Here is a 15,130-nt window from a genome sequence, read left to right as displayed (position 1 = left end):
GCTCATTTTCATGTTATCTATACCCATCATGTCATTTTCATGTTATCTATATGTGCCCATGACAATAAACTTGAACATAAACCATGGTGGGAGACTGGAATTAGGGCAGTGAAGTAATGCATCAATTGTTTTGTAAATTAACTGCATTAAGGGGTTTAGATCAAAAGTGGCTGTGTGGAACTGTGGTACAGACGTACCAAGGTCTAACTGAATTAAGGGACTGAATGCTGTAGTTTTGTTATTTTTGTTTATATATTCCTGTGTCACTACCTAACCAGGAAAAAGCAGGTCATTTCCTTTGACTCTTTTTGCAAATACGAGCACTCTCAATTTTTCCCAACAGCTGTTCCAAAGGTATGAGGATGGGAATTTCTGAGATCAGGCCTGAGTGTCATTCCTCACTGCGCAAGCTGTCAGTCAGTCTGCTGACGCTCAGTGCTGAGGTGCACATGGGAACATTTGAGTATTGGCTGAGCTTCAGAAAATTACCAGGCACCAGTGGACACAAACTCCAACATATGGCAATTCCTTCAGAAGAGCAAGGGAGCAAATTAGAAGTCAAAAGAGTAACGGAGAATATTTTGCCCTTTACATAAGAAACATGAGCAGGAGTAGACCATCTGGCCCAAGAAGCCTGCTCTGCCATCCAATAAGATCATGGCTCCTCTGGCTGCCAACTCAGCTTCATCTACTCGTTTTAACCCTATTACCATGAATTCTCCAGGTATGCAAAAATGTATCTAACTGTATCTTAAACATGTTTAATGAGGTAGCCTTTACTGCTTCTCTGGGCAGAGAAGGTAAGTTTTTAACTCAGAGAGTGGTGAGTGCGTGGAATGGGCTGCCGACAACAGTGGTGGAGGCAGATACGATAGGGTCTTTTAAGAGACTTTTAGATAGGTACATGGAGCTTGGTAAAATAGAAGGCTATGGGTAACCCTATTAATTTCTAAGGTAGGGATATGTTCAGCACAACTTTGTGAGCCAAAGGGCCTGCATTGAGCTGTAGGTTTTCTATGTTTCTATCAGAATTCTACAGATTCACCTTAGAGGCCCTCTGTTGGTCGGGATCAACCAAGGATGTCGTGTCTCAGCTGTCTATGTGAAATACAAGCCAGGGCTATATGATATGGAGAGCAAGCTGTTGCCCACGTAGCAGGCTTCCCCTCTCCACAGAGCTGATGAATCCAAAGGAGCCACAGAGACTGATACAGTTCGGCATCGGTGACATAGCGGTAACTGCCAGTCAGCTTTGACAGACAGACAGACATACTTCATTGATCCCGAGGGAAATTAGGTTTCGTTACAGTTGCTCCAACCACAAATAGAGTAGAAATATAGCAATATAAAACCATAAATAATTAAATAATAATAAGTAAATTATGCCAAGTGGAAATAAGTCCAGGACTAGCCTATTGGCTCAGGGTGTCTGACACTCCGAGGGAGAAGTTGTAAAGTTTGATGGCCACAGGCAGGAATGACTTCCTATGACACTCAGTGTTGCATCTCGGTGGAATGAGTCTCTGGCTGAATGTACTCCTGTGCTTAACCAGTACATTATGGAGTGGATGGGAGTCATTGTCCAAGATGGCATGCAACTTGGACAGCATCCTCTTTTCAGACACCACCGTCAGACAGTCCAGTTCCAACCCCAACAACATTACTGGCCTTACGAATGAGTTTGTTGATTCTTTTGGTGTCTGCTACCCTCAGCCTGCTGCCCCAGCGCACAACAGCAAACATGATAGCACTGGCCACCACAGACTCGTAGATCATCCTCAGCATTGTCCGGCAGATGTTAAAGGACCTCAGTCTCCTCAGGAAATAGAGACGGCTGTGACCCTGCTTGTAGACAGCCTCAGTGTACTTTGACCAGTCCAGTTTATTGTCAATTCGTATCCCCAGGTACTTGTAATCCTCCACCATGTCCACACTGACCCCTTGGATGGAAACAGGGGTCACCGGTGCCTTAGCCCTCCTCAGGTCCACCACCAGCTCCTTAGTCTTTTTCACATTAAGCTGCAGATGATTCTGCTTGCACCATGTGACAAAGTTTCCCACCGTAGCCCTGTACTCAGCCTCAGCTCCCTTGTTGATGCATCCAACTATGGTAGAGTCATCAGAAAACTTCCGAAGATGGCAAGACTCTGTGCAGTAGTTGAAGTCCGAGGTGTAGATGGTAAAGAGAAAGGGAGACAGGACAGTCCCTGTGGAGCCCCAGTGCTGCTGACCACTCTGTCTGACACACAGTGTTGTAAGCGCACATACTGAACTCAACATACAATTGCTTTAGGGACTCCAGCTCTAGACGTTTCCTCAGGGTTTACTCCTAAAACCTTGCCAATGAGTGCAAGGCAGTGGAAGGTTGAGATCAGAATTTTCCTTCTCCTTGATGAGCTGCCAACCACAACTGAAGAGCCCCATTTGCCCAAAGCTACTGGTTTTAAGGCACTAGTAACCCGCCTTTGCCTCTTCTGTGTCAGTCGAAATGATTCTGCTGGACTTAGTAGCTAAGCCACAGGTGAAGTTCATCAATCCATACTGTGTCTGCTTGATGGAACCACTTAGCATATCACTTATCTACTGCAGCATAGATGTATTTGTATTTCTTCCTTAATGATAGCTTCAAACATTTTCCCAACTACAGACATTAAGCTAAATGGTCTATAGTTACCCGTCTTTTGCCTACATTCTTTTTTAAGCAGGGGCCTGACATTCACTGTCCTGCTTTCTGCTGGGACCTGCCCAGATTCCAGAGAATTTTGGTAAATTATCACAAGTACATCTAAAATAATTTTGAACTGGAAGAATGAAAGGAAAGGCAGTCCTGTTATCTGAAATCTCACTAAGCTACCTCTCTTACAGCTTTCACAGAACAGGCCCTTAAGCATTAAGCGGTGGGTTTTGTGGGTTGAATGAGGGAAAAAATGCTGCCGTGGTCCGCTAGCAAAGCCGGAAAGTTGTAGTGGAAATAAAACATCCCATTACCTCTTTAGACTCAGCCAAGTGAAATAACTCACAGCTGGTATTATGCAGCACTGAAATGGAAAACTGGTGCTGCCTAACAGAAGACTTCCTCAGAGACACCGTCGCATGGAGAGTAGTTAACAAACCCAGTTATTCATGGCCTGGTGTCGTGCTGAGGTCAAGGGAAGGACCTCACTCAGACCATCAGATATTTTGTGCAGGAAATACTAGCTGATTGATGCAGTAACAAACAGGAGCTGTACCTTGACAAGTAAATCAGTCAGTAGGCTGTCTGGCTCAAAGTGCTAGGTTTTGCCGACAGAATTATGTAAGTATTTATAGAATAAGGAGCAACATTCAGAGGTTAATTTCACATCTGACTGGCACTTCTCCTTTAATGAGAGCAACTGTCACATCAGCTCCTAGCATTCAAACGAAAGCATGCCTGAGTGAATAATAGTACAAAAGTATTTTTAAAAGGATCTTTTTTCAATGGGATAAAATGTACTAAATTCAAGGAATGTATTACACTGCCTCAAAGTATTCCCCTTTTAAGTCTGCACTGTGACGTGTTGCAGAAGCCATGTATTTAATACTCTAAGGAATGGTTCTGGCATATTTGGCCTGGTCCCTGGACTGGATTGGCCTCCCATTGCTCCCAGTGTACGCTATGTTTGTTTCAAAGGGTGCTGACCTAATCTAGAACACAAAATTCATTTTGCATGGCTTCCTCTTTTAGAGTTCTCTGCTTGACCTGGGCTGCTCAGGAGCCTATCTCAAATAATGAAGTAATAGGCCTCCACAGAGACTGAGAAACGGACAGTGCAATACACTTGGCAGTAAGAGGACAAATTACCTGAAGTATTGAAAGAATTGATTATCTTGCATAAAATCCTTTCTACCTAGCCACCAGTGCATATTGGTGCTTCTGATCTCATTTATTACGGATGTTCATTTATATTAATTTCATGATGCCAATCTGAGAAATAACCTTCTCCCATTGGCCTCAGTAGTTTATGATATTTGCATTCACCAGACTCTGCACCTTCCAAGGTTCAAGATTACGATCGGTTCATGTCTTTTCCAGCATATAAGTGTAAAGGAAATTGAAATAATTGTTACTCCGAATCCAATGGTGCACGAACAAAACTGAATAAAATAAAGAACACAATAATAATAGAAAATAAATATAAATACATAAGATGAATTATATACATAGATTAATTGTATATCCATAAAATGTCGCTAGGCACAGGAGGATCTGTACACAAGATGACTAAGAGAAAATAATAAAGTTGTGGTGTTTCAGGGGCGTAGAGGGGGGTGGGTTAATCAGTGGAATTGTTGATCAGTCTTTCTGCTTGGGAAAGTAGCTGCTTTCAGCTTGGTGACCTTCTTGTTGATGTTATGTAGCCTCTTCCCTGATGGGAGTGGGACAAACAGTTCATGAGCAGGGTGGGTGGGAATCCTTCAATACTGGTTCTATCCCAGAACCTTTCTGTATATTTGTCTTTGATGGCAGGTAGGCTGGTGCTGGTGATGCATTGAGTAGTTTCAACTCCCCATCGTAGAGCCTCTTTCCTGTCTGCCACAGTACAGTTTCTGTACCGTGCAGTGAGGCAGCCTGTTAGGATGCTCTCCACTGCAGTTCAGTGGAATAACGTGAGTATAGACGTGGATAGACATGAGCACAGCCTCAGAGAGTAGAGGCATTGGTGAGCCTTCCTGATTGTGTAGTGCTGTTGGGCGAATGAAGTCACTGGAGAAAAGTACCGATGGATATGAAGCAGCCTCTTTATTCGACAAAACAAGATACAGCAGGCATCATAAGGAGACCCTTTCTGGAAATGGTCTGCTTGGCCCAGTCCTCCATAACATTTTATGTGCTAAAGATCAAAGTCAAACTCACGCCAATTCAAACACATCCAGATTTCCAATGCTTCCCTTGAGCTACACCCCCTTTCACACCTCCCTCCTTCGAACCCATACTCCAGACACCCAAATACACACAAATAACAAATTTAAACAGTGTCGTCTACACATTGTTCAGAGTTGCATCTTAGACTTAATCTTCAATGCATATTCAGATCTGAAGGTTGGTCACTGGAGTCAATAGTCGCTTTATATCCTAACCCCTAAAATACCCTAATATATAGAATGTGTCTGGGACCATGCGAGTTTGTGTGAGATGTGTGCTCCCAGGAGTTCAAAACAGCTCACAGTTTCCACTGTGGTGTGAGAGGTACAAGCTCTCCTGAAGTCAATAACCATCTCTTTTGTCTTGTTGACTTTAAAGAACAGGTTATTTAGACCATAAAACCATAAGCCATAGCAGCAGAATTAGGCGATTTGGCTCATCAAGACTGCTCAGCCATTCAATCATGCCTGATCCTTTTTTCTTCCTTCCTCAGCCCCACTCTCCGGCCTTCTCCCCTTAACATTTGATGTAGTGGCCAATCAAGAACCTATCAATCTCTGCCTTAATTACACCCAATGACCTGGCCTCTACAGCTGTCAGTGGTAAGAAATTCTACAAATGCACCACCCTCTGGCTAAAGATATTTTTCTGCCTCTCTGTTTTAAATGGACGCCCCTCTATCCTGAGGCTATGCCCTCTTGTCCTAGACTCCCCAACCATGGGAAACATTCTCTCCATATCTACTCTGTCAAGGCCTTTCAACATTTGAAGGGTTTCAATGAGATCCCCCCCATCCTTCTAAATTCCAGTGAATATAGACCCAGAGACAACAAATGTTCCTCATATGATAACCTTTCATTCCCAGAATCATCCTTGTAAATCTCCTCTGAACCCTCTCCAATGTCAGTACATCTTTTATTAGATAAGGAGCTCAAAACTGTTCACAATACTCAAGGTGAGGCCTCAGCAGTGCCTATTAAAGCCTCAGCATCACAACCCTACTCTTATACTCTAGCCCTCTTGAAACAAATGCTAACATTGCATTTGCCTTCCTCACCACTGATTCATCCTGGCAGTTAACCTTTAGGATGTTCTGCACAAATCCCTTTGCATCTCAGATTTTTGCATTTTCTCCCCATTTAGAAAATAGTCTTCACATTTATTTCTTCTACCAAAGCACATTGGCACGTGGTTTCTAACGCTGTGTTCCATTTGCCACTCTCTTGCCCTTTTCCCTAATCTGTCTAAGTCCTCCTGTAGCCTTCCTGCTACTCAACGCTACCTTCCCTTCCCAATCATCTGCAAACTTGGCACCAAAGCCATCTATTCCATCATTGACACACAGCATAAAAAGAAGCAGTCCCAACACTGACCCTTGTGGAACACCACTAGTCACTGGTAGCCAACTAGAAAAGGATCCTTTATTCCCATTCACTGCCTCCAACCAAACAGCCAATGCTCTAAACATGCTAGTAACTTTCCTGATATACCATGGGCTCTTAATTGGGTAAGCAATACTTTGGTTGCACCAGGCCTCGAACTCTTCCACATCCCCTTTGTAGGCCATCTCATTGTTGTTGGTGATGAGCCCCACCACTATAGTGACATCGGCAAACCTGACAATGTGATTGGTCAAGTATTTGGCTGGACTGTTATGTGTGAGCAGCATGTATTGCACACAACCCTGGGGGACACGCATGTTGGGGATGTTGGGGAGGGAGGAGCGGTTGTTCATCCTGACTATCAGAGGTCTTTTGGTTAGGAGGTCCAACACCCAGTTACACAGTGGTGCATTTAGACAGAGGAGTAGGAGCTTGTTTGCCAGGGCCTGTGGGATAATATTGTTGAATGCCGACTGAAATCCAGAAGCAGCATTCTGACTTAAGTGTCCTTGTATTCTAGTTGTGTCAGGGCCAGATGCATAGGAGATGCTATAGGATCCGTCACAGAGTGTTTCTGTTGTTAAGCATGTTGTTGAGTGCCCAATGTGGTACGAATGAGTTTTTGATATGTGCCAACAGGTGGAAGTGGTAATTGTCACATATTTCCACTGATACTTCCAGTCAAGATGGCACCAGCAAATAACGATTCCTTAGGCAACAATTTTCAGGTGGCCAATCTCTTCAATTATTTCACTTTCTCCACATCTTCTGTGTTTTTCCATTGAGAGTAGGGGAGATTCAAACAAGAGGACCTGAGTTGAGAGTTAGGGGGCAAAAGTTTAGGGGTAACACGAGGGGGAACTTCTTTACTCAGAGAGTGGTAGCTGTGTGGTACGAGCTTCCAGTAGAAGTGGTAGAGGCAGGTTTGATATTGTCATTTAAACAAAAATTGGATAGGTGTATGGACAGGAAAAGAATGGAGGGTTATGGGCTGACTGTGTGTCAGTGGGACTAGGTGAGAGTAAGCGTTCGGCATGGACTAGAAGGACCGAGATGGCCTGTTTCCGTGCTGTAATTGTTATATGGTTATATGGTTATAATCCCAAACCTAGATGTTGCTTTTAAGGTTTTCTTTTATTTTGTAGGTGCTGTAAAGTAACTACAAAGAATAAAGTCTCTCCACTCTGCTTTGAAGCACCTAGACAATGGAAAAAATATATACATCAGGCTGCTGTTTATTGATTACAGCTTGGCATTCAACAGCATCATCCCCTCAGTATTAGCCGTTAAGCTTCAAAACCTGGGCTTCAGTAAGTCCCTCAGAAACTGGATTCTCAATTTCATCTTTGCAGGATTAAATTGGTGCAGATTGGTTATAAAATCTCTTCCTCGCTGTCTATGATGCTTGTTTAGACCCCAGCTTTACTCTTTCTACACTCATGACTATGTGGCTAAGCTCAGCGCAACCACCATCTAGTGCCAAAAATGACACTACTGTAGTTGGTGTAATGTCTTGGTTAAGATTTCTGCTGCTGTGCTGTGAGGAGCTTTACTTCAGCAGTTCCCTGTAAAGGCAGTGCATCCTGCTGGTAAGAGTGTTTTGGCTTCAGTCTAAGATAAAGAGCCAAGTGGTCCAACTTAGGAAAATTATGTTATCCAATCGGGAGTGGGATGGCATGGAACATTCTCCAGAGCTGGGTGGAAAGCATTTTCAGAAGGACAGTAGTCTGGTTTGGAGTCTTCTTGGCAGGAGATGCGGAGAGAAGAGCACCAGGAAAGACATCTGAAAGGGAGATCCCACCGCAAGGAGTGTTTTGCAAGGCGGAGGATTCCAAGAAGGGAAGTTCTCCCTCTGGTTGGTGAGGAGATTTCAGTGCCGTGAGCGCTACAGAGGTTAGCTCTAACATTTATGTTCACATTTAGACTGGTGTAGCTGTAATGGGCCCTTCTATCTTTCTTTTTCTTTCTCTGTTAACTGTTTGATAAAATTGAAAATAGGTAAATGTACTGTCTTCATAATTTCATGTTGGTGTACGATCTGTCATTTCTGGTCTACCAATAACTGCGTATGGGCAGTATTGACACAGGCTCAAACCGAGGTTCCTTTAATCGGAATATCCCGACGTTCCTGTTTGGTTGAATCCCAAATCATTCCGACCCAAGATGTATATTGTTTATGGATAGTGGCCTTCTCACTGCTGAGTCATATCAGCTAACGAGCCAAGTTGCTGTACAAGCCCTGGTGAGAGGGTTGTATTTGTGGGGTACCCGTCCCGGATCTTGGATGCTGTGTGAATGCTGGTTAAGGATTAACTAAGCAGTTTATTGTGTGTTTAAGCAGCATTTAACTTAGTGTTTGCAGAGAGTGAGGTGTGTCGTAATTAAGGTACTTTATTATGGATGCTGCAGGGATTAAGGTTTGGTAGTAGATATCCTCAAGTCATGCTTGTGTTCTGAGCAGGGCGGATATTAGAATTCCTGATTAACTGCTCCTTAGAGTGCTGTGTTCTGTAAAAGTATTGGGGAAAGTTGCGCTGGTGGAATGGCATTTTGACCAATCAGCAGGTAAGGGTGTTGCGTTAGTCCAGCCAACCAGTGACGTAACTGAAATCATGCTGCCTGATAAGATAGGGACACTTGGAGAGTCAGAGCCATGGCCAGGTCATATCTCTGGAGAAGGAAGGAATGTAGCTCAGAGCAGAGACTTTAAAGACAAGTTGTTCTCGTTTCTGCTAAGTGATGGAAAGGAGTTATCTGATGTGAAAGGTCTAATGAATTGATTTAAATTCCAAGCTGACTTCATCAACTACATAACTGGTTGATAAATGCCAAAGTGTACCTGCGGAGAGCCAAAGTTATCGTAGGCTGAGAATCTTCGCTGGAGTCAAGCCCACACCTGATGGGGAAGAAGAATATGAGGATTGGGTGAACCAGACATCTTGGTTATTGGATGAGTGGCAGTGCTCAGATAATATGAAAGAATAGCAACTGGTAGAGAGTTTAAAAGGTCCAGCTGCCTGATGTGGTGAGTTCCTTAAAGGGAGAAAATTTATTGGTCACATCCATAAACTACATGCAAGTGTTAGAAAATGCTTTTGGCACGAAGGACAGCCCAGCTTATTTTATGATGAAGTTTAGGCACACATTCCAGGAAAAAAGAGAGAAGCTTTCTGCCGACCTTTTCAAGCTCTATAGACAGCAGCACTGTCTAAAGGGAACATTCAGCTGGCTGAGATAAATCGGTTAAGGTTGGAGCAAACTGTGAAGGGTACGCTGTCACGTGATCTGATTGCTCTACACATTTGGATGACTCACAAGACGCATCCTCCACCCTCATTTGTTGAGCTGCTTAGAGAAGTAAGAGAGGAGGAAAATATGATGGAGGAGTGAGAGGCTTCTACCAGTCACAGAATGGCATCAGTAGTCGTCTCTGTTGCTGAGGCGACCCCTGGTGCCACACAAGAGGGGGTTTTGCCAGATGAGGTGAAAAACCAGCAAGCCAAGGCATCTTGCTTGATGTCGGCTCGTGCTTCAACCAAGCGTGACACGTTTGAATGGGAACCTGACCCACCAGAAGCACGTACTGAGCAGAAGAATGCGCTGAAAGGAAGGAAGTGACCGGTAGGTTTTGTTACAACTGTGGAGAAGATGGACTTTTCAAGCGGGAGTGTGAAGGACAGAGAAACCTTTGGAAAGTAACCCGGCAGCTGCTTAAACAGAGAAGGAAGTTGGGAAACCGGAAGGACCCAGTAAGAGAGCAGCCAGGTGTCTCAGAGAGAACACGTCCCAATCAGTGTGTCAAGGGAAACATTAAAGAGTAAAATCCTATTCCTGAAGGCTTTGTGGGACCAAGCTCAGATCTATCCATATGGATTAAGGATACTTATGCTAGATCCATACTTGACACAGGTTCTCAAGTTACTCTACTCTACAGATCCTTTACAACCGGTAAATGACGTATTTACCATTGACGCCACTCATTCCCCTAGAAATTAAGGGCCTTAGTACCACTATGATGGTTACTTATCATTGAAACTGGAGTTTACTGAAACAGATGCTTTAGTATTGGTCTGTCTGGATCCAGCTGAAAAAGGGGAAGCTTCTATTATTGTGGGGACTAATGCACCCATTAGCTCGTTGGGGCATGCAAGGACAGAAATGGAGAGAATTGTCTGAAAACCTCGATTCACTTGATGTTCAGAGTGACTTTTGAGAAGGTGCAAGTTCCCCCTAAGCAGGATGCTGAGCATAAACGAGGAACTGTATGGTATACTTAGCCCAAACCTGTGGTGTTACGTCCTGGGGAAGTAGCTAGAGTGATGGGAAACCCCAAATTCCCCTGAATGTCTAATGCCAAGGCTCCCTTGGTGGAAGCTCTGGAGCACCATGCTTACCTGCTGGAGTGCTTGTGAAACCTGACCTGCAGAAACCTTCAGCTGCACACGTTAACAGGGTGACAGTAATTGTCAGGAACACCTCGGAGAGAGAGGTGTCCCTCAGACGTGGGATTCTGATGGCAGATCATTTCCCTATGAGGGTAATGTCTAGTTTTCTGCTGAGGAAACTGGGAGAGAGACAGTCTCCTGGATCTGGAAAGTTAACAGCAAAGTCACTCAACTTTAATGACTTTCTGGTACCCTAGGAATGGAAAAAGAGACTAACTGAGAAGATGTTGAAGCTCAAAAATGTCTTTTCTACTGACGAGTTTGATGTGGGTTACTCCAAGAGTACGCGTCACACTATCAGGGTGATGGAGGACACCCACTTCAGAGAGAGGGCTCAACGGTTAGCACCGGCAGAGGTGGAAGATGTTTGGCAGCATCTGCTGAGACTGAAGGAAGCTGGAATTATCACTGTAGAGAAGTCCCAATCATCAGCCATAGTGGTGGTGAGGAAGAAGAATGGGAAGGTATGAATGTGTGTTAATTATCAAACACAGAACAGACGTACAGTCCCAGGCTATACTATTCCACTGATCGAGGATCCTCTGGCATGCCTGAGTGGAGCAAAATGGTTCAGTCTGTTGGATCTAAGGTGTGGGTATTGTCAGATACCCATGAGTGAAGGTGTAAAACAGAAGACGACATTCATATGTCCACTTGGAATCTTTCGGTTTGAAAGAATATCCCAGGGCATATCAGGAACACCGACTACTTTTCAATGTGTCACGGGGAAGACCGTTGTGGACATGAACTTGCTTGAAGTACTGGTGTACTTGGATGATCTTGTGGCAATGTTCTACACACAGCGCTGAAATAACGACACGCAGTCGTTAAGTTGATTTGAGACTAGTTTATTCAAACTTCGCGGTGCTGGCATTTAATCCCTAGCGTCCACCCTCTCCGGGCGGAAATGACATCAGAGGTGCATTACCAAAGTCTCCCCCCGCGCGCTGGCTATTTGTGAGCCGGTTTGCCTGCGCAGAAAGTGGGTCGCCACAAGGGCACATTTTTAAGGCGATTGGAAGTAGGTACAGAGGAGATGGCAGAGGTAAGTTTTTCACGCAGAGTGTGGTGTGTGGAATGGGCTGCCAGTGACGGTGATGGAGGTGGATATGACAGGGTCTTTTAAGAGACTCCTGGACAGATACATGGAGCTCAGAAAAACAGAGGGCTATGGGTAACCCTTGGTAATTTTAAAAGTAAGAACATGTTTGGCATAGCATTGTGGGCCGAAGGGCCTGTATTGTGCTGCAGGTTTTCTATGTTTCTATGTTTCTAAAAGAATCCTTTTCTGGTTGAGCTAATATTAAAAAGGAACCACAACTCCTCTTAACAATTCATTAAAAAACGACTCAGAATTTCTATTATTGAGAAAGGAAAAAATACCCACTAAACTAACCTAAAACAAAACAAAGAGGACTGAGGAGTCCATTTTGAGGATATAATTACAAAATAAAGGGAAAAATCCATCTGGTCAAATCAGAAACTTCATGGGGAAGTAAAAAAAGATTATCTAAAAAAGTAAAACAAAAGAAAAATTAGATCATATGAAAATATTGAATGAAAGGTCACCAGGTTTGCTCAAATTTAAAAGATGTATCAAACATCTTTTGCCTTGCGTTGCCTTGACTTAGACAGATTAGGAGAATGGGTAAGAAATTGGCAAATGAAATACAATGTTGGGAAGTACATAGTCATTTACTTTGATAGTAGAAATAAATGAGCAGACTATTTTCTAAATGAGGAGAAAATCCAAAAATCTGAATTACAAAGAGACTTGTGAGTCCTTGTGCAGAACACCCTAAAGGTTAACTTTCAGATAGAGTCAGTGGTCAGGAAGGCAAATACAATGTCAGCATTCATTTCCAGAGGTCTAGAATACAAGAGCAGGGATGTGATGCTGAGGCTTTATTAGACACTGTTGAGGCCTCACCCTGAGTATTGTGAACAGTTTTGGGCCCCTCATCTTAGAAATGATGTGCTGGCATTGGAGGAGCTTCAGAGGAAGTTAACGAGGATGATTCTGGGAATGAAAGGGATATCATACGAGTAACATTTGATAGCTCTAGGTCTGTACTCACTGAAATTTAGTAGGAGAGGTGGGGGGGGATCTCATTGAAACCTTTTGAATGTTGAAAGGCCTAGACAGAGTAGATGTGGAAAGGACGTTTCCCATGGTGGGAGAGTCTAGGACAAGAGGCCACAGCCTCAGGATAGAGAGGGGTCCATTTAAAACAGAGATGCGGAGAAATTCTTTTAGCCAGAGAGTGGTGAATTTGTGGAATTTGTTGCCAAAGGCAGCTGTGGAAACCAGGTCATTGGGTATATTAAAGGCAGAGCTTGACATGTTCTTGATTGGACATGACATCAAAGGCCACGGGGAGAAAGCTAGAGAGTGGGGCTAAGGGGGGAAAAAAATGATCAGCGATGAATGAATGGTGGAGTAGACTCAATGGGCCAAATGGCCTAATTCTGCTCCTATGTCTTATGGTCTTATGGACTGTTTGTGCCACACCCATCAGGGAAGAGACTACACAGTATTCACTAGACTCAGAAAAAGTTACTTCCCCCAAGCCTTCATGCTGATCAACTCCTCCACCCATTAACCCACCCCACCACCACTACGTACACGTCACTTAATGTCAGTTTATCTGTGTACACTCAGTCTATGTGTATAACAGTTATTATACATTGTGTTTTATAGGACTGTTTTTATATTTATTTTTATTGTGTTCTTTATATTTATTGTGTTTTTACACAGCCTCGGATCCAGAGTAACAATCATTTTGTTTTCGTGTAAGGAACATAGAACATAGAACTGTACAGCACAAAACAGGCCCTTTGGCTCACAATGTGGGGCTAAAACAATTAAATTAGTAATAGAACGGCCAACTAACCTAATCCCTTCTGCCTACCCAATGTCCATATCCTTTCATTCCCTTCACATTCATGTGTCTATCTGAACATTTTAAAAACCCTTATTGTATCTGCCTCCAGCACCACCTCAGGCCAGGCACCCACCACTCTGTGGAAAAAGCGCGCGCCCCTCACATCCTTTTGGAACATAAATACATGTCTTCTAAATGAGGAATGACAACAAGCAATCTTCAATCTTGAATTTTGAATCTTGAGTCAAAATAGCTGCTCCAGGAAAATTATCCCCCTATTGTCTAGAGGCGAAAATTTCATTTACACCTTAAACTATAATTACCAGCAGTAACCACGCTCAAGCTCACCAAATGAGCAAAAGTACAGTAGAATTTATGGTGTCCAAAGAATTTAACCACTGAGAATGTATTTTAATTACCAGTGCTGTGTTCTGCAGTACCCAGACAGATGATTGTCTCTGCAGTCTTCTCCATTCTCATATTTAAACTTGCAAGAATGGATAGTGTGCAGACCTCAACCTCCTGTGTGTGCGGAAACAGGGAGCTGATTGATCTGAGCCAGTAGTTACGTTTCTCTTGTCTCCAGACAGTGCCATGTATTAACAGTAGCTGCTGCGTTCCCCTTGCAAACTGGCTTCTCCTTTGCATCCCCAGGTCCTGGATTTTTATCTTTACAACAGCTTCTAATCAGACTATAATTACCATAAAAGTGCAGCAAAGGAAAGGAGATAAGAGAAAAATGTAGTATGTAAATAGATTTTATTAGACACTGCATGCTTTTGAAATGTTTTTCCCGTGCTGAGACACAATGTTCTGACTCAATCCACCTACAGTGATCTGCTCAATTCTGTAAACCCTAAAAGAACTGAGCCCTGCAGCTGCTCTTTGCCAGACTGGGTGGCACCAAGTCCAGTCTGAACTAAGCCCTAAAGGAGCTCCAGGCCAGATTGAATAGCAACAGCAGAAGATCCATTCTACTCAGCATGGCAACCTTCCTGACCTTTATCCCAAACTTGAAGGCTTCCTGTAGATCCTCAGAATCAGTACAGATCTATTAAACCTGCACTTCAATGCATCGGACTGAAAGACCAGAGGTGAAATACTTTTCACTGAGAATTTGTAAGTGCTGTCTGAAGTTAATAAATTGATAAAGCATCTTTCTCAACTTTAACAGCCAATGAACTTCTTGTTAGGCAGCAGACTCAGGAAGATAGCAATGGAATCATCACCAGTTAGTCAATTTCTATGGTGGTGGCTGAAGGAGAAATACTAGAAAGATGTCAGGGTAACATCCCTTCCCTTCTTAGAATAATGCCAGGAACCTCACATATTGAAGAGGCCAGACAGGGCCTCAGATTAATGACCAAGAATTTCCTGGGAGTGGCGAGCTCCCCACCCCATCTTCCCCGCTGCACTTACTACTTATTTAGCTGATAAACTGATCCTTAACTTGAGCAGATCTTGAAATGAGGTTTTCTGCACCAAGGCGGGATCTGAACTGATTGTTAACGCTTTGCGGAACCCAACACCTTT

The sequence above is a fragment of the Hemitrygon akajei genome, chromosome 8 (genome assembly GCF_048418815.1).
Source record: "Hemitrygon akajei chromosome 8, sHemAka1.3, whole genome shotgun sequence".
NCBI classification, from domain to species: Eukaryota; Metazoa; Chordata; class Chondrichthyes; order Myliobatiformes; family Dasyatidae; genus Hemitrygon; species Hemitrygon akajei.
Note: the sequence above shows the minus strand (reverse complement) of the source record.